The 27,041-nt window shown below is 43.6% G+C and overlaps 1 protein-coding gene across 2 annotated transcripts in view; it reads left to right on the plus strand.

The window, feature by feature from the left end:
- RELL2 (RELT like 2) overlaps positions 1 to 27,041 on the plus strand; it is a 141,311-nt gene that overhangs the window by 8,624 nt on the left and 105,646 nt on the right. The window lies entirely within an intron of this gene.

Raw genomic sequence — 27,041 nt, forward strand, 5'->3', positions numbered from 1 at the left:
TTACAGGCGTTTTCTGCTTTTTACATTGGTGACCTTTTGACCTATACAAAATCGCGGTAAAATCAAAAGGTCCTGAGCTATTGGATTGTGGAGGAGGGGAGGGGGGATCTCCGCTAGGTGAAGAGCAAACAAATTTGTGAATAACTGCACATTGTAGAGCCAAGGAGTCTAAGGGGTTGATTTACTAAAGACAAATAGACTTAGCAGTTGCTCCAAAACTTAGTAAATGTGGTAGAGCTTCACTTTGCAAAGAATACCCAATCATGTGCCACAAAGAAGAAAAAAAAAACATTTTAGCCTGCACACAATTGGATGATGGAAGTCAGCAGAGTTTCTGCTTATTTACTAAGGCTCTGAAGCAACTGCACTTGCAAAGTGCAACTGCCTTTAGTAAATGTATGTCTTCCCACATATATTTATCATGCTTGGCAACATTCTTTGTTTCCAAAGACAACCTACTTCTGATAGGTCTTCCAGAAAGACAAGTATAATCTGAGGGTTCATTTTTATGGCTGCGTCTAGCTGTAGATGGCTCGATGAAAGCAAACGGTGTTCCCAAGCTTGCGATTACCATTTCTGCTCTGCAAAAGGGCAATAAAGAGCACTCCTAGCAGTTGGAGGCACTACTTTCACAGGGAGATTTCCCATCTTCCTGTAAAATCTTGAATAATGGGCACAGTCTCACATTGCAATACATAAGAGGGACAGATCACAAATCACCAGTCACTGGCAGCACAGATTGACTGTCATTGGTGCTTCAGAGAGTAAGTGCAGATAAGCATCTGTATGACCAACCTCTTCTTTACAATTTAATATAATCAAGTGATGGTATGCAATATACATGCACATTTTTTGTAGCTGGAACTATAATTTTGATATTTGTGACTACAAGTTTGTTCTACAGGCTTAAAGTGTATCTGTGCAGTGCCTAATGCAGGGTAAAGCTACAGGTTTGTTGAATGGCTACCCCACAGACACACAAAAAATTGCACATGCATACAGGCGTATTGTTTTCTTACACAGGAAAAAGTTGTTCATATGCTTGTACTAACATTTAAATGCATTGAGCATACATGGACCCTATTGGCTGCCCTTGCTGTTCAGGGTAAATGTCACTGCTGATTACACACTATTGATTACATCTCCTGAATGAGCCATTCATGCAGGGGATCACATGCACAGAATGACCCAGGCCTATTATGAATAAGTCATATGCATGCAGCACATTCACCAAATTACCTTGGCTGATCCTGAAAGGCGGGGCCATTCTGCGAATGCATTGTGGAATGGCTCATTCAGGAGGAGCTGCATCATTCATGACCCATTCAGGGAAAAATGTAAACATCAATAGTGTGTAATCAATGGCAATGGTGGGGCTGGCTACACATTGTTGATATACACCAGTGGTCTCCAAACTGCGGCTCAACAGATGTGGCCTTTTTTTTTGCTTTTATCAAGCTTGTGGGCGCTATTTCACCCACTGATACCTCCAATGGGGCATAATTCCCCCCCACTGACACCAATGAATGGGCATAATTCCTCCTAGTGACAACAATGATGGGGCACAATCCCTTCCAATGATACCAGAAATGGTACTCAAAGACACAAATGATGGGGCATAATTCCTCTCAGTGACATCAAAGATAAGGCACTACTCCTCCCACTGACACCAAAGATGAGGCACAATTACACCCACTAAAACAAATGATGGGGCATTATTTTTTCCTACGGATGTTGGAACCTTTTTTACTACCAATGGCCACAGTCTGGCCCCCCTAAAGTGTAAAGGACAGTAAAACTTACCCTTTGTTTAGAAGGTTTGGAGTCCCCTGATACATATACATGATGGCCCCTTAGCAGAAGCAGCAGCCAATAGAGTCCCTGTACACATGTAAACGTTAGCACAAACATTTACACGTTTACAGCTTAAAACACTGCCAATATACAGGATCTTGAACGCAGAATTTTCTGGTTTTGCAAAACAGACTAGTGCACATGGGCCAATAGCATACACTGCTGCCCTGTTCAGATCCCTTTAAATTACAGGTCCCTATGCAGAAAACTGTATGCCTGTGTGTATGAAACTTCAAGCTCACCTGCTGTTTGCTTCTACAATGCTCTGTTCCTCCACTGAATCATAGGGAAAAACCCATACTTCAGGGTAAGGGAGCTTATGTGATCCTCACCCCTTCCTCCCCAAAACAGAGCAAGCTGTCAGACATCTGTGCTGTCACATGAGGGAGAGTGCTAAGCCCCATGCAAGTTCTATGCAGACTGACTTGATACTTGATTTACATTACTTCAGGTGAATGGAGTAGCCTGGGAGGAAGTAGAATTTAGTATAACCAATGGGGAAGCGGTAGATTTTCTGTGTACAGCCACCCATACAGGTGAATGAACACTTTTGTGCATAGGGAATTACGCCATATGCTCACGCACAGGTAAACACCAATGGGGAAGCCATCAGCATTTACAAGCAGCCAGCCATGTACAACCATTCACTTGTATGGGCGGCTGTGTGCAGCACCGCTGCTCCCTGGACACAGCAAAGCATCAGAAATGTTATGCTACAAGACTGAAGAGTATAAATTTCCCTATTCATTGGGCCTTGCTTAATCACTGCCGCCTGGGCCAATTCTGATATTTCTCACATGCATCTAAAAATCTACATTTTTTGCTAGAAAATTGCTTAGGACTCCCAAACAATATATGTTTTCTGAAAGAAATGTCCATGGAGAAAAAAATGGTGGGTGTTGCAATTTGCAGCAGTATATCAAATGCAAACTTTAAAGAAAAAAATAGTTAATGAATTTTAGTGCACACAACACACAATATAATACTACCAATATTTTGGTAAAATATAAAAGATTTTAGTAAATAAATACCTAGAATGCCACACTTTAAAATTGTGCATACCCGTGACATTATGACAAATTACAGTACATCAAGTTATCCATAGGTGACGCTTTAAAAGCCTTTACCAGTTACCACTTTATAGTTACACAGGGGGGTCTGGTGGAATAATAATTGTTCCTGCTCCCACGATCATGTTTGCGGTGATACCTCTCATGTGTAATATGCGATCACCATTTACATATGTATGAGGATGGGGGTGCACTCTACTTTTTTTTATTATTATTATTTTATTTTTTTGTGTTCAAACTTTATTGCTACCACAAGGAATGAACAACATCCCTTGTGATAGCATGGGCCATGAAAGGTTCTCCTTATAAAGAGATCTGGGGTCACAACACCTCTGGCCTCCAAAGCAGCTGATCAAACCAAGAACAGTTAGATTGGCTGCATCACAAGCCAGTAACAGCTTGTAAACAAAGAAACCAAAACTGGAAGTGACCAAATCCTTGTCACTTCTGATTTCTGATGTCACAGAGGGGGGCAATGGAAGTGCTTCTGCATTGGTTCCGGGCTCTCCGGTGGGACTGGAGTGCCCGGCTAACACTACAGGAGGGGGGCTATTCAGCTGCTGTAAAAGTGATTGGGCGGGTGTAGAGCCACTTGGATCACTTTTACCAGAAAGCCCATCACCTGCTTTACAAAAAACAATACCAGGATCATGGCTACAGCACTGATCCTGATACTACTGCAGGAAGTGGCCATACGTCAGTTTTTTTTTTTGTTCAGTCAGCGGGTTGAACAAAAAAAGTGACATAATTCCCCCATCCACATATTCGATGTGGATGCGAGAATCCTCCCTGCTGTGTCATTGTATTCTGACAGCTTGACTCCACCACTGTCATAATACACGAATCAGCTCTACAGCCTATTTGCTGCATGCACTGAACGAGCAAGAATTTACCAAAAAGGCAGTTTACAAGAAGTAAATAAATAGATTGACTTGTCATGAACAGGAACAGCCATACATAGATGGAAATGATTTTAATTCATGAATGGCCAGCTTTACTGTCTACCCAAAAAAACTAATTCAAATTTTTCTACATTAGATAAGCTCTTGCACTGTATAGTCAATGGCTACACACAGGCCAAATATCTGTCGGTACCGGCAACAGGAACTGGTCAACATTCGGTCTGCCTGTACAACTGTGTTTCCGAGAGAAGCTGACTTTTGTCGAAGGGATATGCTGGAGGTCCAGCATTCGACCAGCGCACACAGCTTGCACAATGGCTGCGAGCGCTGATCAGTGTGTTCTGGTTGGGGGGGAGATCATCGCACTAACCTCGCTTGTGTTGGTACGGTGATCTTTCAGGGTTTTCTTAAACAAATAAAAACTTCTGGTGCATACCAGGCTTAAAGGCAATCAGATTGGAATCTGTTTGGCCAGCTGTGGTTTAGCAGTCTGGGAACTGGTTAAGGAATTAACTCCTTGTGACACTGGGACCTTATCTCAACAGTTGTGCATTAAAAAGGTTAAGCATCAACAGCATGGTCACAAGAAAAAAAATAGACAGATCTGTAATGCAACAAAAAAAAAAAAAATTGAAAAGTCAAAATCACTTTAGAAAACCTTACTATAATGACACAAAATTGGCACTGACTAAAAATATACTCCGTTTGCCTTTAATTGACACATTCAGTAAAAGTGGAAAGCGTTCCTCATACTGGGCAATACCCCAGGCAGGGGGTCACTCCGACCATTTTCTAGGTGAAGAGTTAAATTACTACACTAGGCATTTGTCTTTATTCTTAGATGAATGTTGTTCACATTTCATTCAAGGAAGCAGAATTTGTGTGCAATTATCTCTGCATTGTTCAGATCAATTGTTTCCTGCCATTATTATTATCATGGATGTTTGTTCAATTATTTATAAATCATACACATATTCTCATAATTGATGGATCATGGTTGAGAAACCATCCATAAGTACAGATATGAAGAGATACAGAAAGTACAGAGAAGAGTTTGTTCTGATGCAATTCAGCCAACGTTTCTTATATCTAAAAAGTTCATACAACAAAACCCTAATATAATTTGAAAAACCTTCTAGGTATCCCTAATAGGCTGCTTTCATACTGAGGCGCTTTACAGGTGCTATAGCGCTAAACATAGCGCCTCCAAAGCGCCTGTAAAGAGCCTTTCCTCTCACTCCAGTGTGAAAGCCCGAGTGCTTTCACACTGGTGCGCTATGCTTGCAGGACATCCAAAAAAGTCCTGCAAGCAGCATCTTGCTCCTACAGCACCCCTCCCCATTGAAATCAATGGGCAGCGCCGGTAAAGCGCCACTGCAGCGGCACTTTGCGGGCGCTTTTAACCCTTTTTTCGGCCATTAGCGGGGGTTAAAGGCGCCAGATAGCGGCCAAAAAGGGCCGCAAAAATGACGGTAAAGCGCCCCCACGCCCCAGTGTGAAAGTAGCCTAAGTCTCTCCTAGGGCTCAACAGTTATAGCTTCTTAAAGCGGCATCGGCCCAACCCTCCCTTATACTGTGTCCAACCTCTGCCCACTATCTGGATTACTCATTTATGCACACTTTAGCACACTTGGAACCCCTTCAAGGTGCCTAACTCCCTTTGGGGATCTTTGCTTACATGCCACTGATAAGATGCATCCAATCTCTCTCCTTTATAACATCCTACTAACCCACACTTTTCTGCATCATTTTATAGTAGGGAGTGGGAACATGTATTGGGCCTTTCTATTTTAGAAAGAGATTGGGAAAATGCATTCCTCTTGAGCTTTAAAAACTTCAGCCCAGGAAGATTTTACCCCCTTCCTGACCAAAGCACTTTTTACAATTTGGCACTGCGTCACTTTAACTGACAATTGCGCGGTCATGCAATGCTGTACCCAAACAAAATTTGCACCCTTTTTTCCCACAAATAGAGCTTTCTTTTGGTGGTATTTCATCACCTCTGCAGTTTTTATTTTTTATGCTATAAACAAAAAAGCGATAATTTTGAAAAAAATATATATATTTTTTGCTATAATAAATATCCCCCAATACAAAAAAAACACATTTCTTCGTCAGTTTAGGCAATATATATTCTTCTACATATTTTTGGAAAAAAAAAAAAAAATTTCAATAAGCGTATATTGATTGGTTTGCGCAAAGGTTATAGCGTCTATAAACTACGGGAAAGATTTATGGCATTTTTCTTCTTCTTTTTTTTTTTACTAGTAATGGCGGTGATCTGCGATTTTTAGCGGTACTACGACATTGTGATGGACAGATCGGACACTTTTGACACATTTTTGGGACCATTGACATTTATACAGCGATCAGTGCTATAAAAATGCACTGATTACTGTGTAAATGTCACTGGTACGGAAGGGGTTAACACTAGAGGGCGATCAAGGGGTTAAATGTGTGTTCCCTCAGTGTGTTCTAACTGTATGGGGATAGGACTGACTGGGGGAGGAGACCTATTGTTGTTCCTACTTAGTAGGAACAAACTATAGGTCTCCGCTCCCCTGACAGAACAGGGATTTTGTGTGTTTACACACACAAATCCCCGTGCTGGCTCTCGTGCACGCGATCCCGCGTGGCCGGCGGCGATCGCTACCGTTGGCCACGTGCATCGGGTCCCTCCCTGAGCAGCGGGTGCTCGCACCCTCTGGCGAATCTAAAAGGGAAGGACGTACCCATACAGGGTTTCGCCCAGGAGAGCCATTGTGCCGCAGTATATCTGCGTGAGCCGGTCGGGAACCGGTTAAAATGAGAATATAGCCGGTTATGTACAGGAGAGGATCTATAAGAGTCTCCCCAGGCAATACCGCTGCCACGTTGCCTCGAATCTTTCCTTCAGTACCCATATTGCACTCTTTTGGCAGTCCATTTTTACCTATAAAATGTCCCCTGAAGCCTCTTCTCTAAGACACTAATGCTGATGTCACCAAGTACAATGCAGGGCCAATAGTCTTGCTTTGCAGATGAGGATGACAAGGGCCCGAGGAGATTGCTGGAGCCTGTCAGAGAGAGGAAGAAGGTATTACACCTTATTTCTCTACTTCTAGTCTGGACAAGCATTTCACCCTTGCAGTGTGGGGGAGGGGGACCCACTGCAGGGGTAGATTTTTAAAAAATCCCGGCGTTCGGCTTTAAAAAAGATGTTTAATAAAAGGAATCAATGTTTTGCCTATGCAGGGCAAAGTAACAAGTTCACTTTAATTCAGACTTCTCCAACAACATTACAGTTCTTACCTTCTTTTTGCATCCCCACTGCACAAAGTCCTGTACAAGTTACAGGAGTGGTAGCTTGCACATGGCTATGGTATCCCAGTGTAACATGATTGGCCCAGTATTGTCACATGAAGTGAGTTACCTGCTCTTCCATATCCAGAAGTACTAGGTATTCCCTTCAGCTCCCAGCTCTGATTAGAGAGGCAGGCCAGGAAAGGTATATGTTGGGGTGAGGGATTAAGCCCCGGTTCACACAGGGGCGGCACGACTTGCAGGTCGCCTCACCGAGGCGACCTGCACACGACTTCCACGACGACTTGCAAAACGACTTCTGTATAGAAGTCTATGCATGTCACCCCAAGTCGCCCCCAAAGTAGTACAGGAACCTTTTTCTAAGTCGGAGCGACTTGCGTCGCTCCTATTAGAACGGTTCCATTGTACAGAACGGGAGGCGACTTGTCAGGCGGCTAGGTCATCTGACAAGTCGCCCCTGTGTGAACCGGCACTTAAGCAATCTTGTGGTTTTGACCTAAATGGCAAAAGATGAGTTATGCCTTTAAAGGGTTAGTTCACTTTTACAGATAAAATGTAACGGTAAACTAATACTGGACACCCTCCCCATCGCCAGGTCTCCGCTGTACTTACCTTTGGGGTTGACAAGCTGTCAGCTACCCCCCGCAGCTGCTTCAGCAGTCCAGAGATTTGAAATCTCTCTCTTCTCTGTCAACGCTTCAAGCGCAAACCAGATGGATTCTGATTGATTAGTGCTGTCACATCGAAATGCTTTGTCCTGCTCTCACACGCCAGTGTTCTATGTTTACAGAGCTGAGTAACAGCCACAGCCACAACAAATAAAAAGTTATCTCACACAGATTTGTATTGCAAAAAATAGAGGGGTGTGTCTGACCAGGTATTTTATTGAATTCTGTTTACTGAGAGCAATGGGTCTAACTTTGGTGTCTGCTAAATGTTGTAGTCATTCTCAGACACCATGATTAAGGATGGACAGAACACCCCCCTGTTTGGTTCGCAGCAGAACTCCCTAACGGGAAATGTTCTAACCCGAACGGCGAACCCCATTGAAGTCTATGAGAGCCGAACAGAAAAAAAATCAAAAGTGCCCATTTATGAAGGCTTATATGTAACTGGAGTGACCATGGGAGCTAAGTTTGCTCCAAGCATGGCCAATCTCTTCATGTCAAAATGGAAGGAGGACATGGTTCTACCCGACAGGCGTCCGGAACTTGACGTGTGGAAAAGATTCATTGAGGACATCCTCTTGATATAGGATGGTGATGTCCAATCTGCCCATGCCTTCCTGTCCCATTTGAACAACAACAGGGGAATAATTCTCAGCCATGAGATGAGCCCTACGAAAATTCATTTCCTAGATTTGAGGATTTCAATCCAAGGAGAGAGAATTGTAACATCTACTTTCTTCAAACCAACGGATAGGAATGGCTACATTCCTTTGGACTCTTGTCATCATCCTTCCTGGTTGTTGGCTGTCCCTAAGGGCCAGTTTTTACGTCTAAAATGAAACTGTACCAATCCAGATGAGTTTTTCACAGAGGCTTTAATTCTGAGAACTAGATTTTTAGCTAAAGGATATGACAGCAAGGCTCTGGACGCTTTAATAGTAGAGATCAGCAATAGAGATCGTCAAGAGCTCTTGGGTGAAAGACCTCCTCGAGTGAATAACAAAGAGGATTTTGACTTGGCTTTCTTTACTACATACTCCAGCCAACACTGGGCAATAAAAAGAATTATTAACCACTTAAGCCCCGGCCCATTTGGCTGGCTAAAGACCAGAACACTTTTTGCGATTCAGCACTGCGTCACTTTAACTGACAATTGCGCAGTCGTGCAACGTGGCTCCCAAACAAAATTGACGTCCTTTTTTCCCACAAATAGAGCTTTCTTTTGGTGGTATTTGATCACCTCTGCGGTTTTTATTATTTACGCTATAAACAAAAAAAGAGCGACAATTTTGAAAAAAAAAAACATTATTTTTTACTTTTTCCTATAATAAATATCCCCAAAAAATATATAAAAAAACTTTTTTTTCCTCAGTTTAGGCCGATACGTATTCTTCTACATATATTTGGTTTAAAAAAAAATCGCAATAAGCGTATATTGATTGGTTTGCGCAAAAGTTATAGCGTCCACAAAATAGGGGATAGTTTTATGGCATTTTTATTAATAATTTTTTTTCCTAGTAATGGCGGCGATCAGCGATTTTTATCGTGACTGCGACATTATGGCGGAGACGTTGGACAATTTTGACACATTTTTGGAACCATTGGCATTAATACAGCAATCAGTGTGATTAAAAATGCATTGATTACTGTAAAAATGTCACTGGCAGTGAAGGGGTTAACACTAGGGGGCAGTGAAGGGGTTAATGTGTGTCCTAGGAAGTGCTGCATACTGCATACTCTGCATGAACAGAGGATCTGTCAGATCTCCACTCAGAGAACTGGAAACACAGGCATCGACTCAGGGGGCGAGCAGGGGATGCGCGTGAGCCCCCTAGTGGCCACAGGGCCAAGCGACATTACATAACGTTGTTTCGCCCAGCCGTGCAATTCTGCCGCAGGACAACTGCGGCAGCTGGTCGGCATGTGGTTAAGAGACATTGGCCAGTGATTAAGAATGATCATGTTCTAGGCCCTTTGCTGTCTGACCAACCTCGCGTTATCTTTAGGGGTGCTTCTAATTTGAGGCACTCTATAGCACCTAACGTTCCTGATCCACCAGTTAGACCAACTTTTTTTGGAGATTTAAAGGGATATTACCTATGTGGAAAATGCCAAGTGTGCAAAATCAATGCCCACTGTGGTAGAAAAATTACAGAAATCACCTTGGTCGGCACAGGGCTTACATACCCCATTAGATCTTTCATTACATGTACAACAAAATGTGTTGTTTACCTTTTGAGGTGCCCCTGTGGTCTTGAATACGTTGGGCGCACCATTCGAAAGCTACATGTCAGGTTGGGAGAACACATAGCTAATATCTGAAAAGGTTTTGATAAGCATAACAGAACATTATGACTTAAAGCACAATAGTGACCCTAGGGGTACCACTTTCATTGCATTTGAGAAATTTATACCGCAATGGTGAGGTAACAATGGAAGACATTCCATATCCAGATCTGAAACATATTGGATTGCATTTTTTATATCTGCTTTGGAGTTTTTTGTATTGCAACTCTTTTTTTTAATAAAACTTCTTGGGAAGACATTCTATACAATTGGAGCCTTTCTTCTTTTTTTCCATTATCCTGCTGTTCATACCATTGGGACTCGATTGGATGTCTATGGATCTTTCTGGAGAGGAACGCCAAGGTTTTCCATCGGTGAATCTTTATTCCACTAAAACCCCCTGAATATGAGAGGTTGCAGGCTTTCTGGTAAGCCTTGTATCTTAATGAGGTGACAGGAAACACAGTGATGAACACTCAATCTACGTTATATGCCGCACTTTGAAGTCACTGTATTGTATTCCAGTAATATATGAACATTTTTCTCACTTACGTTGTTTTGTGCGTTTTTTATGCGACTTTGGTTTCATCTCACATTGTCGTATAGGACTGCACTATAAACAATTATTTTGGTTGCATATAGCACCATTTATCACATTGCACTGTATAGTTGCACTTTATTTGAATTTATGCTATTTATGTTTAGGCTATATTGCAAATTTACAGTACTGTGTTGTACCTACTTTATATATGTTTTCATGCACAGGGTCATTTTGTGCTTAAACCTAGCGCTGCACTTTATTACTTACATCTCTATTTTGTGCCCTGTATCTGGGTTATAGTGCTTAGCTGCAGGTCACTAATTTTCATATCACTTTTATTACTTTATCACTTAGCACAGATTTAAAATTTTTATTTTGTATGTAATTGGCCATAAAAGGGGTATGGAGTCAGTGTACTGCCCTTGGGGGGTATGTAACAATAAAAAAAGTTTTTTTTTTTTAAATTACGTTTTTGCAGGAGCAGTGATTTTAATTATGCTTAAAGTGCAATAAAAACAATAAAAATGAAAAATGCCTTTAAATATAGTGCTTGGGGGGGTCCATTTAATGTGCCTGTGAACTGGTGCATCTGTAGCATGCATAGAACATGCTGCAGCAAAAATTACACTTCTAAAGAAAAAAAAAACAAGTCAAATCACATTTAAAATGACTCGCGGTTGCAATTGCTGGCACACAGCTATTGAAAAAAAATTCTGTGGGGTCCCCCCCCCCAGTCCGTACCAGACCCGAAGAGTCTGGTATGGATTGAAGGGGAACCCCACTCCAAAATATTTTTAAAAAAATGGCGTTGAACCCCGCCCCCCGCCCCAAAGCACCTTGTCCCCAGCTTATATACAGTATAGTATATTATATTTAGTTTAACTTTAAAGTAGGCTTACATTTGAAATCATTCTTTACAATAGTTTTTATTGATTTTAGCAAAATCTATGTGTAATTTTCCATATGTCACATATAATGATACAAGTATCAATAGCATGTTCATTCACATTTCCAACAAATATTCCATGTGTATATGGGTATCTAGAAATGGGTATCACAAGAGTATAGACAACTAGAAAAAAAAAGCTACAATTTCTTGTTGTGTGGTTGGAGTGGCTGGAGTAACTGTGAAAAGTGTTAAAAAGCTTAATATTTTAAAAAGTATAAATAGTAGTAAAAAAGTTGAAGTCCCATCATTAGCTGAAAGAGCTGAACATTTTTTTCAAAAATGATTTTTTTTTTTCAAAAAATTCTTTTTTTTCCAAAAATAATTTTTTTTTTCCAAAAATTATTTTTTTTTTTCAAAAATGATTTTTTTAAAATTATTATTATTTTTTTTTTCATGGGGTGCTCATAATGTTTTGGCTGGCTGATCATGGGGGGGGGGTAATAATGTTTTGGCTGATCATGGGGTGGTCATAATGTTTTGGCTGATCATGGGGTTGTCAGCTGTTGCCACCTCCCACTCTAGTTTTGAACATTTCGCCATTCATTCCTATGGAACAAATTTCGCTGCAAAAACGACGATATTTCGTGAACCATTCGGCGAAACGTTCCACAAAGTAATAGCACACCAATCGGGAACAATCCGCATGTATATTAATGTCTATGTAGTCTAAAAGCTGTGGGAGGAGTTAGGGTGGTAAATTTGGCTATAATAAGAACAATAATATATACAGTGGGGACGGAAAGTATTCAGACCCCCTTTATTTTTTTTACTTTTTGTTATATTGCAGCCATTTGCTAAAATCATTTAAGTTTATTTTTTTTCCTCATTAATGTACACACAGCACCCCATATTGACAGAAAAACACAGAATTGTTGACATTTTTGCAGATTTATTAAAAAAGAAAAACTGAAATATCACATGGTCCTAAGTATTCAGACCCTTTGCTATGACACTCATATATTTAACTCAGGTGCTGTCCATTTCTTCTGATCATCCTTGAGATGGTTCTACACCTTCATTTGAGTCCAGCTGTGTTTGATTATACTGATTGGACTTGATTAGGAAAGCCACACACTTGTCTATATAAAACCTTACAGCTCACAGTGCATGTCCGAGCAAATGAGAATCATGAGTTCAAAGGAACTGCCTGAAGAGCTCAGAGACAGAATTGTGGCAAGGCACAGATCTGGCCAAGGTTACAAAAACATTTCTGCTGCACTTAAGGTTCTTAAGAGCACAGTGGCCTCCATAATCCTTAAATGGAAGACGTTTGGAACGACCAGAACCCTTCCTAGTCCGGCCAAACTGAGCTATCGGGGGAGAAGAGCCTTGGTGAGAGAGGTAAAGGAGAACCCAAAGATCACTGTGGCTGAGCTTCAGAGATGCAGTCAGGAGATGGGAGAAAGTTGTAGAAAGTCAACCATCACTGCAGCCCTCCACCAGTCGGGGCTTTATGGCAGAGTGGCCCAACGGAAGCCTCTCCTCAATGCAAGACACATGAAACCCGTATAGAGTTTGCTAAAAAAAACACCTGAAGGACTCCAAGATGGTGAGAAATAAGATTCTCTGGTCTGATGAGACCAAGATAGAACTTTTTGGCCTTAATTCTAAGCGGTATGTGTGGAGAAAACCAGGCACTGCTCATCACCTGTCCAATACAGTCCCAACAGTGAAGCATGGTGGTGGCAGCAGGACGACTGGTTGCAATTGAGGGAAAGATGAATGCGGCCAAGTACAGGGATATCCTGGACGAAAACCTTCTCCAGAGTGCTCAGGACCTCAGACTGGGCCAAAGGTTTACCTTCCAACAAGACAATGACCCTAAAAACACAGCTAAAATAACTAAGGAGTGGCTTCACAACAACTCTGTGACTCTGTGTTCTTGAATAGCCCAGCCAGAGCCCTGACTTAAACCCAATTGAGCATCTCTGGAGAGACCTAAAAATGGCTGTCCACCAACGTTTACCATCCAACCTGACAGAACTGGAGAGGATCTTCAAGGAGGAATGGCAGAGGATCCCCAAATCCAGGTGTGAAAAACTTGTTGCATCTTTCCCCAAAAGACTCATGGCTGTATTAGATCAAAAGGGTGCTTTTACTAAATACTGAGCAAAGGGTCTGAATACTTAGGACCATGTGATATTTCAGTTTTTCTTTTTTAATAAATCTGCAAAAATGTCAACAATTCTGTGTTTTTCTGTCAATATGGGGTGCTGTGTGTACATTAATGAGGAAAAAAAATGAAATTAAATGATTTTAGCAAATGGCTGCAATATAACAAAGAGTGCAAAATGTAAGGGGGTCTGAATACTTTCCGTCCCCACTGTATGTGAGATAACAGTAAGTGGTCTTGCTATGCAAGAACACTTAAAGCGGAGTTCCACACAAAAATGGAACTTCCGCTTTTCGGAACCCTCCCCCCCTCCGGTGTCACATTTGGCACCTTTCAGGGGGGAGGGGGGTGCAGATAGCTGTCTAAGACAGGTATTTGCACCCACTTCCGGCATAGACTACCATGAGAGTCTACGCCTCTTCCCGTCCCCACCGCGCTGTCTCCTGGGAACACACAGCTCCCAGGAGAGAGCGGGGACCATTTGGGACGCGCAGCGCGACTCGCGCATGCGCAGTAGGGAACCGGGAAGTGAAGCCGCAGCGCTTCACTTCCTGATTCCCTCACTTAGGATGGCGGCGGCAGCTGCCGAGAACCGAGCGGGTTCTCGGCGTCCCCTGCCGACATCGCTGTACCCTGGGACAGGTAAGTGGCCATGTATTAAAAGTCAGCAGCTGCAGTATTTGTAGCTGCTGGCTTTTAATATTTTTTTTTTTGGCGGTGTGGGTGAACCCCCGCTTTAATAACATAAATAAAAGAAAATTAACAGTATCAGAAAAAACAATCTGTATACAGTTGCTTAAATAGGTAAGAGAGAAGGAGATGTTATTATCAATAGGGATAAATATCAATGTTTATGTTTGCTAGTGTACCATTAACCACTTGCCTACTGGGCACTTAAACCCCCCTCCTGCCCAGACCAATTTTCAGCTTTCAGTGCTCTCACACTTTGAATGACAATTACTCAGTCATTTCTTCATACATTTTGGCCACAATTTATACTGCTACATATCTTTGGTAAAAATAACCCAGATTAGTGGATATTATTTGGTCTTTGTGGAAGTTAGAGAGTCTACGAGCTGTGGTGCAAATCATAAAAAATTGATCACACCTGATGTACTGGTGGCCTATCTCATTTCTTGCGACCCGAACAAGTCAGGAAAGTGCAAATACCCCCCAAACGACCCCTTTTTTGAAAATAGACCATCCAAGGTATTTAGTAAGATGCATGATGAGGTTTTTGATGTTGTCATTTTTTCCCACAATTCTTTGCAAAATGAAGTTTATCCCCCCCCCCCATTGTAATTGTAATAGGTGATTTCTCTCACATGGCATGTATATACCACAAATAACGCCCCAAAATACATTTTGCTACTCCTCCTGAGTATTACGATACCACATGTGTGGGACTTTTTCACAGCCTAGCCACATAGAGAGGCCCAACATGCAAGGGAGCGCCATCACGTGTTCAAGGAGCATAAATTACACATCTAACTTGTTGACTGCCTATTACATTTTTGAAGACCCTGGAGCACCAGGACAATGACACCTGACACTGACGTGGCACTGATGACAGATGGCACTGATATGTGGCACTGATGACAGATGGCACTAATACGTGGCACTGACAGATGACACTAATTTGTGGCACTGATGACACGTGACACTGGTGACAGATGGCACTAATATGTGGCACTGATAACACGTGACACTGATGACAGATGGCATGTGACACTGACAGGTGGCACTGATGACAGATGGCACTGATATTTGGCACTGATGACAGATGGCACTAATATGTGGCACTGATGAGAGATGGCACTAATATGTGGCAGATGGCACACAGTGGGGACAGATGACAGTGGGGACAGATGGCAGTGGCAGTGGGGACAGATGACAGTGGGGACAGATGACAGTGGGGACACTTTTTTTTTTTTTTGACGCTGCAGCGGTTAGCTCTCCCTCCTCACATGCTGTCTTTGTGTAAGGAGGGAGAGCCGGCGATGAGAGATGATCTCATATGTTTACATATGAGATCATCTCTCATTGGCACCGCCAATCGCGCTGTAAACAGCCGCTGTGATTGGCCATTTACAGAAATCTGTGACTGGCTGTGTCTAAGGGACACGGCCAGCACAGAATTTCCCTGATGCGCGCCCGCGGGAGCGCGCATCGTGGAAGTAAACAGGAGGATGTCCAGGGATGCCCTCCCGGCAATTGGCGTACGCGCTGTAGCCGTCTTTCGGCTATAGCGCGGGCGCGAAGTTGTTAATAGGCGTGCACACAGGGTGCGGAAGGTGTGCCTGGGCACACCCTAATCACTCTGTGCTGCGCAGATTCCCCCTGCTGCTTGGCTGCAGAGAAAAATTGAGACATCAGGAGTCTGTATAGACCCCTGATATTTCACCAAAGCCCCCCAATAAGGCTTCTAAAAAAATTGTTATAATAAAAAAAATAATAATAAAAATAAACTAATGACACCATCCAGTGCTCTACTGACACGAACCTCTGCCTTACTGATATAGATAGATATATAGATTATATACAGGGCTTTTTTTCTCAGAAAATAGGTGCAGGAACTCACCCTCCCAGCCCAAATCCTCGCCCACAACCACCCCCAAACCATGCCCAAACTCCACCCCCAGACACACCTTCCTTAAAGGAGAGAAGTACAGTGGCGTCAAATAACTGTAATAAGTGATGCCTTAGAACTGTGTATCACACATGGTCCAGGAATGTGTAGCACACAAAGTACAGGACTCAGAACTTTATAACACACAGGGCTCAGGAGTGTGTATTGTGCAATTGTGAGCAGTGTATATCACACAGGGTGCAGAAAAAAACAGCAAACAGTATACTTCCATTCAATGCGAAGCGTCCCTTGTTCTCAGAAATATGGAGCATATAGCCCTGTGTACAGAGGGCAGGGGTCAGGAATATGTAAAATAGAGCCCAGCACACAGAGAACAGTGGTAAAGTGTATAATATGCAGTTCAGCATACAGAGTGCAGGACTCAGGGGTATGTAATGCAAAACCCATTGTACAGAGTACAGCATTCAGGAGTACCATACGAAGACCTTAGATATGTAACATACAGCACACAGAGAAAAATGGGGGGGAGGAGAAAGGGTTCATAGTAGGGTTGTCCCGATACCACTTTTTTAGGACCGAGTACAAGTACTGATACTTTTTTTCAAGTACTCGCCGATACCGATACTTTTTTTTTAATGTCACGTGACAGTGTTTTTTTTTTCATTTTTTTTTTTTTTTTTTTTAACAGTGCTTGCTTTTTTTTTGGGGGGGGGGGGGGTTTGGGGGGGTGAACGTTGTATGTGTGTGTTATTTTTTTTTTTTTACAATTTTTATTTTTTACAATGATATTTCTTTTATTCTTTATTGTTTTTTTTTTTTTTTTTAATCAGCCCTTTTGGGGGGCTTTGGTGAGATATCAGGGGTCTTAACAGACCTCTGATATCTCCCCCTTGAGACAGAGAAAGAGACAGAGGATAGAGAATCCCCAGTCCCTTTCTCTGCAGCGTCAAGAAGAAAGGGGTGGGAATGAAGGGAAAGGACAGGGGGAAGGGGGGGGGAGGTGGGAGGAGGGAGGGGAGGAAAAAAGGGGGGGAAGGTTAGGAGAGAGGGGGGAGTGAGGAAATGAAAGATGGTCAGAAGAGAAAGAAGAAAAGAGAAACAGAAATGGGGGGACAAAGAGAAATTGGAATGGGGGGGGGGGGAGATGGGTCAGAGTCAGCGGCGGAATGGGAGAAGGAGGGGGGGGGGGAATGAGAAGGAGGGAGGGGAAGGAAGGGGGGGAAAGGGGGGGGGAAGGGGGGAGGGGAAGGGGGGGGAAGAAGTGAGGAAGGAGCAGCCCTCCACCAATAGTATATCTGATAAGTATTGATGAATGACCAAAAAACACCCACCATTGCTTGAGTACCAATAATTTGCACCTTAGGCAGGATATTACTTGGGGACCAATTAGTATGACAGTTATTGCAAGTCAGAACATTGCAGCTTTTGAAGGTAAAAAAAGGGAAATAGGTAAATACTGCGGATGTCAATGGTCACAGCGGACCTGTAAAGTCAAGCTGAGAACAAGAGAAAAACGCCGTCATACTCTTGAGGATAAAGGATGTTTGCTAGTAAACAGCAGATAAGTAAAGAAAAGAGAAGGGGATTCAAAAGTAAACTTACTTGTGGTTCGTCCCTGCATGGGTGGCCTGCTAGGTGTCTGCCGTAGATACAAGGCCGCCATACCGGCGGCCTTATATATCCCCAACCTGGAAGGAGTGCGGCGCTGGAGCATCCGCAACATTTTCCGGGTCAGGCTTTCACCTAGAGCGCAAGCGCGGACCTTAATCCGCGCCTGCGCCTAGCCCATTAAATTGGCGGTGATAAAGTATCTACGGCAGACACCTGGCAGGCCACCCATAATTTCCCTGGCAGTGGGAGAACTATCAGGGTTGCAAAGGTTGTCTTGCCTCCGGGCCCTGGTGTTCTGCCACTGTGGGGTTTCCCAGCCTCCTCTTGCTGTGTTGCCCCTGCTATTGACAGCGCTGGTCTGGCATCTCTTGAAATTTACAGGCTGGTTCTCCTGTCCTAAGGATGGGAGAAATCAGTCTGTTTTTTCAGTAACTGAGAGTCCTGGTGGAGTCCTTCCTGCAACTCGCTCTTCTCCCTGCCAATGAGGATGCAGGGGAAGGAGCAGATCAGGCGGCCGTGGTTGTGTGAGCGCTCGCATTATGCAGTATCAGCAAGCAGAGGGAGGGGGGAGGAATCACCCACAGGAGCTGACTGGGGACTCTCTCCCTCTTAGTCATTGATTTTTTGTAAAAAAAAAAAAATTTTTAATTGGGGGTGGGGGGCACATGGTGGGGCACAGCATAATGTTGGGGGGGTCAGGGCCCCCTCTGGCCCCCCCTAGGGACGCCATTGGATTATAGATAGATAGATAGATAGATAGATAGATAGATAGATAGATAGATAGATAGATAGATAGATAGATAGATATCTATATATATAGATAGATAGATATCTATATCTATCTATCTATATATATATAGATATATAGATATATATCTATATATATATATATATATATATATACACATACACACACACATACATATACATATAGACACACAAACGTGTGTGTTTGAGCTTTGAGGTGAAAACCCTAATGCAATAGGCTGCACACACCTATTTAACACATGTGTGCCAAGAATTTCCAGTCTGGGTATAATGCCCCTTTACTGGAAGCTGGCATAGTTTTGTATGTGTAGTATGTACATTCCCGATTGTTTCAGAAATGTTGGGGAACATATTGGATTTCCAGTGTCTAGTAATTGTCACTCTAACTGATAAGAGGATGTGAACTACTACTACTATCCTCAAATAGTGAGGGATGGTGTTGATGCCCAAAGGTAATATAGCTAGTCCTGGAATAAGAGCAATTAATAATTCAATTACTTCAAAATCAACCCAGAACGCCAGATACTTGTCAAACTTATAAACGCCCAGCGAATATGATAGAGGTTGCCTATTTGTCCACATCCTCTCCAGCAAGCAGGCTGGTACCAATGTAATGCTGTTTTTGTGTATGTTACCAAAGATTTACACAACAGTTGGAGTTGTATGTTGCTTTTAAGACACTTATCCATTTTGAGGGTGTATATTGGGTTCCCAAATCTCTTTCCCATTTTTTATAGGGAGGAGGCTTGAAAAAGGTTGTTTTATCCTTTAGTAGATTGTAAAAGAAAGAAATTGCTTTTGTACTTTTATTTGTGGTTTTATAATACTGCCACATATTTTTATCAAGTTTAATGTCCAATTACTCATTAAAGTGGATGTAAACCTAATGTCATCCTTTCTAAACTACTGCCATAGGGGTTATCTATAAGGATATACATGCCTCCTGCATGTATCTTTACCTGTCAAATGTCTCCCCTCTGTCTGTTATGAGACCCGAAAAACTGCATATTCTGTGGGTGGGTCTGTTGCCTGGAGCTCAGTGGGTGGAGTCGTGATGTCAGTAGACTCCCTGCCCACCTCTACACTCCCCGTGTCAATATGCATTTTCTCCTGTGTATTTCAAACACTGAACTTCTGCTATGATCTCTAACATCCAGTGAAAAGCCAGGAAAGTAACCACATGACTTCAGCATGCCAAATCATACTGAGGTGTGATACAGCCAATCCTTGCAGAGCTGCTGAAGAAAGGAGTGGGAGGGAATTAAAGAACAATGCATGTCTTAGGCTAGTGCACGAGATGTAAATCACCTGTCACTCACAGCAAGTGGGAGGATTTGACAAAGTTTTTCTCTGTTTGTCAAGATTTATCTCACTGAACAATAAAAGAGGATTGCTCAGAGCTGGATTAACTCTTTGTGGTAAGACTGGGCTCAAATGATAGGAAATCTTATACTCTACATTATGACAAACAAACAAAAAAAAATTGGGGGGGTTTACATCTACTTTAAGGGATAAACCCCATTCAGGTAAAGGGAAAGGTTACGCACTTCCTGCAAATTGCTTTGCAGGAGTGTAAAACACATTGCTACTGTGCTGCCTACTACCAGAGCTTTTATTATTGACTTTGTAAGACCCAAATCCTGCCCCTTTATCCAAAATGTAAAAATCTATTTTTTAAGTTTTAATTCAGTTGACTTTTTTTTATTATTCCTCAGAGGAAAACACATACTTCTAAGGTGGCTTACCAAAGCCAAACAGGATCCCTTCGTGTTTATCTTTTTCTTGCATGGTGAAAAGAGAATAGATGGATGATCTCCAGGCCAGAGCTGGCAGCTCATCTCTTTAATTAGGCTGCATTCACACCTGAGCGTAGCGATTTTGAACGTTTCTTCTGGCGTTTTGTCGCGCGTTTTTTCGGGCATATTTGCGCGTTTCCATACAGCGTTGTCTGGCGTTTTTGAGCTTTGGCATGGAAAAATGATCATCTGTTTCATCATTTGTTGCTATGTTGTTAGACTTTGTCATCTGCTTCCTGCTCCAAAAACGTCCAAATCTGCCTGATTTGCACGACAAAAAAGGGTCCAGAACTTGTTTGAGTTTCAGGCGTAGGGCTTCAGGCGACTTGGAGTGGAGATGTGAACCATCTCCATAGAGAATAATGGATTTTTTTCCCTCAAGCGTTTTGTAGCTTCAGGCTTCAAGCTACAAAACGCTCAGGTGTGAATGGGCTCTTACTGATGCATATGAATTACAAAGGTTTTCTGCAGGTAAGACTCTGAATCCAATAATCTGCAAATTAGATATCAGTATTTCAAGTACTGAGTACCCAAACTTAAGTGCATCCTGATCCATACCATTTAGAGGTTATTATGCACAATCCTAGATAATTTAATATATGTCTAGTTTAGCATCCAAATCAGCTGCACTTAAAGACAGTAGTTATCCAGTTGCATTTGATTACGTGATCCTGCGGAAACTTTTTAGGATGGACATTAGCTGCGATGTAGTTGGGTTTGTGCAAAAGTAGCAGAAAAATACAGGAGAGCCTTTTGAGATGAATAGGACGAATGAACTGATACCCTGTTGTCTCTCTGAAGGTTTGTCCTTGCATACCATATACACCTGTACAATACAAATACAGTGCCTTGAAAAAGTATTCATACCCCTTTCCCACATTTTCTCATGTTACAACCAAAAATGTAAATGTATTTTATTGAGATTTTATGTGATAGACCAAAACAAAGTGGCAAAAAATTGTGATGTGGAAGGAAAATTATAAATGGTTTTCAATTTTTTTTACAAATAAATATGTGAAAAGTGTGGTGTGCATTTGTATTCAGCTCCCCTGAGTCAATACTTTGTAGAACCACCTTTCGCTGCAGTTACAGCTACAAGTCTTTTTGGGTCTCTACCAGCTTTGCACTTCTAGAGAGTAACATTTTTGCCCATTCTTCTTTGCAAAATAGCTCAAGCTCTGTTAGATTGGATGGAGAATTTTCAAGTCTTGCCACATATTCTCAATTGGATTTAGGTCTGGAATTTGACTGGGCCATTCTAACACATGAATATACTTTGATCTAAACCATTCCATTGTAGCACTGGCTGTATGTTTAGGGTCGTTGTCCTGCTGGAAGGTGAACCCTCACCCCAGTCTCAAAGTCTTTTGCAGACTCTTATGCCGCGTACACACGATCGGACTTTACGGCATACTTGGTTCAGCGTACCAGATTTCGTTGGACAATTCAATCGTGTGTGGGCTCCAGTGGACTTTGTTTTCTCAAAAGTTTTACGGACTTAGATTTGAAACATGTTTCAAATCTGTCCGACGGACTCGAGTCCGGTCGAAAAGTCTGATCGTCTGTATGCTAGTCCGACGGACAAAAACCGACGCTAGGGCAGCTATTGGCTACTGGCTATGAACGTCCTTGTTTTAGTCCGGTCGTACGTCATCACGTACGAATCCGTCAGACTTTGGTTGATCGTTTGCAAGAAAGTCCGTTGTAAAGTCCGTCGAAAAGTCCGCCAGACAAAGTCTGCCGTAAAGTCCGCTCGTGTGTATGCGGCATAACAGATTTTCTTCTATGATTGCCCTGTATTTGGCCCCAATCCATCTTCCATCACCTCTGATCAGCTTCCTTGCCCCTGCTGAAGAAAAGATGGTGTATTCAGGGTGATGTGCAGTGTCCAAATCCACAAAATAGAAGTCCTTACTTCCGAAGCTGCCAGCTGACAGGGTCTCTCTCTGCAGAGCATCGTGTTCTGTCTTTCCTATTTGGAGGGGTTTGAGAGGGAGCTGTGAAGGAAGCTGCCTCCTCTACGAACAATAACAGCATTGGCAGCGATGCCTTCGATTAGTCCAGGAACACACATCACCCTTTTCCTCTCATACGTTTACATGGGGTCCTTGGCATGTGTTTGTGACCATAAGCATAACCCCACAAATAACTGCTCTAATATAGTATACACAGTTAGCAGATGTAACTTTGTGTTGCAGAGGTCCACACTTTTTGGGACATACCTAGCAAGCCCTGCTACCAGAAGAATGTTCTCCTGATGGGTAGAACACCCTGACCCACTTACAGGGGCATAAATGCTCTTCTGCATCCAGCAAACATGTAAACAGGCTGGCATGCTCAGAACACTTGTAATCTTTTACTATCATGTAAATCTTAAAGGGATTGCAAACCCTCACGTTTTTTCACCTTAATGCATCCTATGCATTAAGGTGAAAAAACTTCTGACAGTGACCGCCCCCCCCCCCCTTTTTACTCACCTGAGCCCATTCGTTCCCTCGGCAGAGACGTGCTCACCTTCTCTGTCCGGGGTTCTCGGCTCTTCATTGGAAAGATTAATAGCAGCGCAGCCATTGGCTCCTGCTGCTGTCAATCAAATCCAATGACGCTGGGGGCGGGGCCGAGTCCTGCATTCTGTGGACGCAAATGCTGGACTTGGGAGTGCGCCTGCAAGGTAACCCCCAGGGTCGGCGCTTCTCCTAGGGGTTTATACGATGTAGGGAGGAGCTGATAGCACCACCGGAGGACCCCAAAAGAGGATGATCGGGGCCACTCTGTGCAAAACAAACTGCACAGTGGAGGTAGGTATGACATGTTTGTTATTTTAAAAAAACAAGGGTGTACAATAACTTTAAGGATTTAAAGGCGTTGTACACTTTCAAATTTTTCAGGGGTTTAGTTAGCACGCATTTGCAAATGCAAGCATAAGCTGCAAGGCCTCTTTAAGGCACCCTGTGTATGCTTGCAGTCCTAACGCTACTGAATTTATAAGCATCTCCACAATGGTAGCACATGCATTAAATGGATAGATGAGGTGCAGGTGGGCCTGGAGGCAGCCCAATCCCCCTTAAAGGAACATGAGCACACTGCCTATTGCATTAAGGTGTGCACCCCAAACAGAAGTTCAAACACACGTGTATATAATATATATTTATGGTTGAAGCCCTATGGTCGATACGGATTTGGATAACATTTAGAGTTAACATAAGACTTACCACATGAGATGGACCTGAAAGTGTGCCTTGGTCTGATGGACGGTATACCAAAATAAGGGGGCATACCCTAGATAAGAAATGAATATTCTGTTGAAGAGAAATGAATATTTGAGAAATGCCCTGAAAAGGGGATGGGAGGGTGGGTATCACGCACAGGAAACCGACAAGGACCACAGGCGAGCGGGCTGGTTAAATACCCCCCGGGCTCCTCCCATAAATTCAGGCCACCATACTGGCCTTTCTACTTTTGGTTGAAGCCCTATGGCCGATACGGATATGGATAACATTTAGAGTTAACATAAGACTTACCACATGAAATGGACCTGAAAGTGTGCCTTGGTCTGATGGACGGTATACCAAAATAAGGGGGCAAAAACATTCAGGTAGGGGTATAATATTTTATTAGTTTTCAGTTGTTTATTGAGCTAGTTTGGTAAGAGCTTGTGCCATCTCCACTCGAGGATTGGGGATGTAACGGGCAAAGCAGGACGAACTTCCACCTGCCTAGTCTCTTAATGATGTGGTCCAATGCGGAAGGAGTGGCCGGAGTACTGGCTGGGGTTGAGGCAAAGGTTACGGAGAAGAGTCCTTATGTGTTTCACAAACTGACAGGCACTTAAGGGTTTGACTGGAAACGGTAGAAGGGGACTGGAGTCCGGCTGTTCGGGCAGGAGTGACAGAAGATGATTGAGTTGACTGGTAACTGGACACCAGCTATTATTAGTTTTGTAAAGGTGGATGTCTACCCCAGAGCCTGCCTGCTGTGTTTTAGAAACCGCAAGGTGGAGGACGAAGTGGTCTTGGTAGCGGACCAAGTGACGTCTACGTAGCACTTGGCCTGCAGGGTTGCTACAGGTGAACTCGCCAGGTCGCAAGAACCCGTAGTAGGCCAAGTATATGTATTTGTAGGACCATGCTGGGGAGAAGACCACATGGAGAAGTAGTCAGGATGGTCGACATCACTGAAGATGGCACCCGTTATGGGTAAACGTTTGGCACTGACCACCAGTTGGTGTTTCTGGGTGCCGCGTACGATGGCCCAGATTGCGTGGGATGTGAACAAGGAAGATTTTGCAGGGTCTTGTAGAGTCAAGAAATGTTGGATGCCGGCTAGGTATAGCCGAATAGATTTATGGGATAAGGCCAGCTGAGTATGGCAATATGAGATAAAGGCCAGTGTGTGCTTGACGTCTGTTGTTTCCTCGGAGCAAAGAGCCAGGAATTTGTTGAACGCACTCCAAGCTGTCTGGTAAGCTTTGAGCGTGTTGTGGGATAGTGAGTAGTTGATGAGCTGGGTCGCTTCATGTAAGTGTTGTACTAATTCAGGGTCAGCTGAGACCAAAGAGGGATAGGGGCTGAAACTGGATCGGCTCCGGGCACCTGTTTGAAAAAGGAAGTGTAGTTAAATTGTGACAGTGCGTCTTCTGCAAGGTTGCACTTGCCCGCAACAAATGAGCAGTGAATGTTAAACTGATGTTGTAAAGACAGTTGTACCAGCCTGCACAGGAAGGACATGACCGAGAGGGACTTGGACCTGCCTTTGTTAATAATACCTGCCATGGCCTGATTGTCGGTGGTGAAGGCCACAGTTTGTCCTGTCCAACAATGACCCCAGAGCTGTGCGGCTGCCACTATCGTATAGAGCTTGAAGGAGGATGTTCGGGTGAAGCCAGGTATTAAAAGTATCTGTTAAGGCCAGGTTCCTGAAAACCAATGTTGGCAAAAAATTGCCGCAAAGCCTGTGGAGGCTGCAGCATCTGTGACTACCTGGGGTGATAGGGATGAGATAGTAGGTATAAATAGGGATATACCATTTCAGGCGGAAAGGAATTCCTCCCGCATAGATAGGTCCGCTACTGCTGTGGTATCCAGGTTGAGGATCTGATCAGGGTCCTGTGTTTGTGAAAGGAATACTAGCAGACGTGACACGAAGGAGCAACCCTGTGGAATGATCCGCATGGCAAAATTAAGCATTCCTAACAGAGATTGCAGCTGCTTCTTGGTACACCCCCTAGTGTGGGTGAAGTCTCGGAGGACCGCCCTGATGCGGGTCAGTTTATCGAGGGGAAGGCTGGCCTGCATGGAGCAGGTGTCTAAGTTGACTCCGAGAAAGGTAATGGTGTGTGCTGGACCATCGACTTTATGTTCGGGTATGGCAACATTGAGATTTCCGAATACGACTCTCAGTTTGTTGAGGTCTCCTGGGGACATGCTGGGTGGTTCGATTAGCAACAAGTCGTCCAGGTAATGGATGACCTCCTGACATTGAGCTTTGTGCAACAGTATCCAGGTGAGGGACTGCGCAAATGTGTCAAAGAGCCAGGGGCTACTCTTCGAACCAAAAGTCAATTTGGTAACAAAGTAGTATGCCTCCTTCCACTTAATGCCATGCCAGCACCAAAGGGATGGGTGGATAGGCAGGAGCTTGAAAGTGTCAGAGATGTCGGGTTTGGAGAGCCAGGCGCCTGTACCTGCTTTGATGATCGCTTGAATTGCCATATCCACGGAGGTAGGGAGAACTCTTTGGAGGGGATTTAGGGAATTGAGACTGGGAATGTGGGAAGAATGAGGCGCAGACAGGTCGTACACCAGACGTGGTTTATTAGAGAACTTGCCCTTGACAAGCCCAATAGGGCTGACTCTCCAAGTATTGAAAGGGGGCTGAGTGAAGGGGCCTATGACGAAGTCTCGGTCTATTTTGGCCTGTAAGAATTGGTCTATGGCCTGCTTGTCAGTGGCCGCTGAGCGGTGATTCCTGCATTCGTAGGTGGTGTGGGGCAGGGAAATGAGGCCGGTGTGAACCCTGCTTTGAATCCCTGGATAAGGTAGGTGGCCAGGGAGGGAGTGGGGTGTGAGGTGAGGTAGAGCCCTAGCCACAGGACATTAACTCGGCTTAGTCATGCCCTCTTTTGTTGCTTGACCTCGCACAAGTTCCTTGGATGCGCCCTCTGGCATAGGGTGCAGATGTGGAGCAGGTGGCACTGGCTGAAGTTGCAGGATCCGTAGTTGTAATTGTTGCAGATAGCTGCTCCCCCCACCGTTCGGACTGGGCGTCCAAACTTGTCCACCTGAGGCGTCTGTACAGGGGCCGACTTGAACTGCACCGGAGGTAGAGGGAAATTCGAAGGGGATTGTCGCATTGGCGCACCAAGTGGCAGTGTGGGTGGAGGACTGGCAAATGGCGCACAGTGGTGAGCGCAAGCCGGCAAAGTGGCGACAGAACAGCTCTGTGTCCATAAGGCTCCAATTCGTGGCTGTCTGGAATTGTGTGAGCCTAGCTGCTGCCTTGGCAGAGAAAGAACGGTGATAATCATAAAAAGAAAATCCTCCATACTTGTAGCCCAAGTCTACTACAGTTTGGAGGTATAAGTCCAGCTC

The sequence above is a fragment of the Aquarana catesbeiana genome, linkage group LG03, assembly GCF_042186555.1.
Source record: "Aquarana catesbeiana isolate 2022-GZ linkage group LG03, ASM4218655v1, whole genome shotgun sequence".
In the NCBI taxonomy this organism is placed as follows: domain Eukaryota; kingdom Metazoa; phylum Chordata; class Amphibia; order Anura; family Ranidae; genus Aquarana; species Aquarana catesbeiana.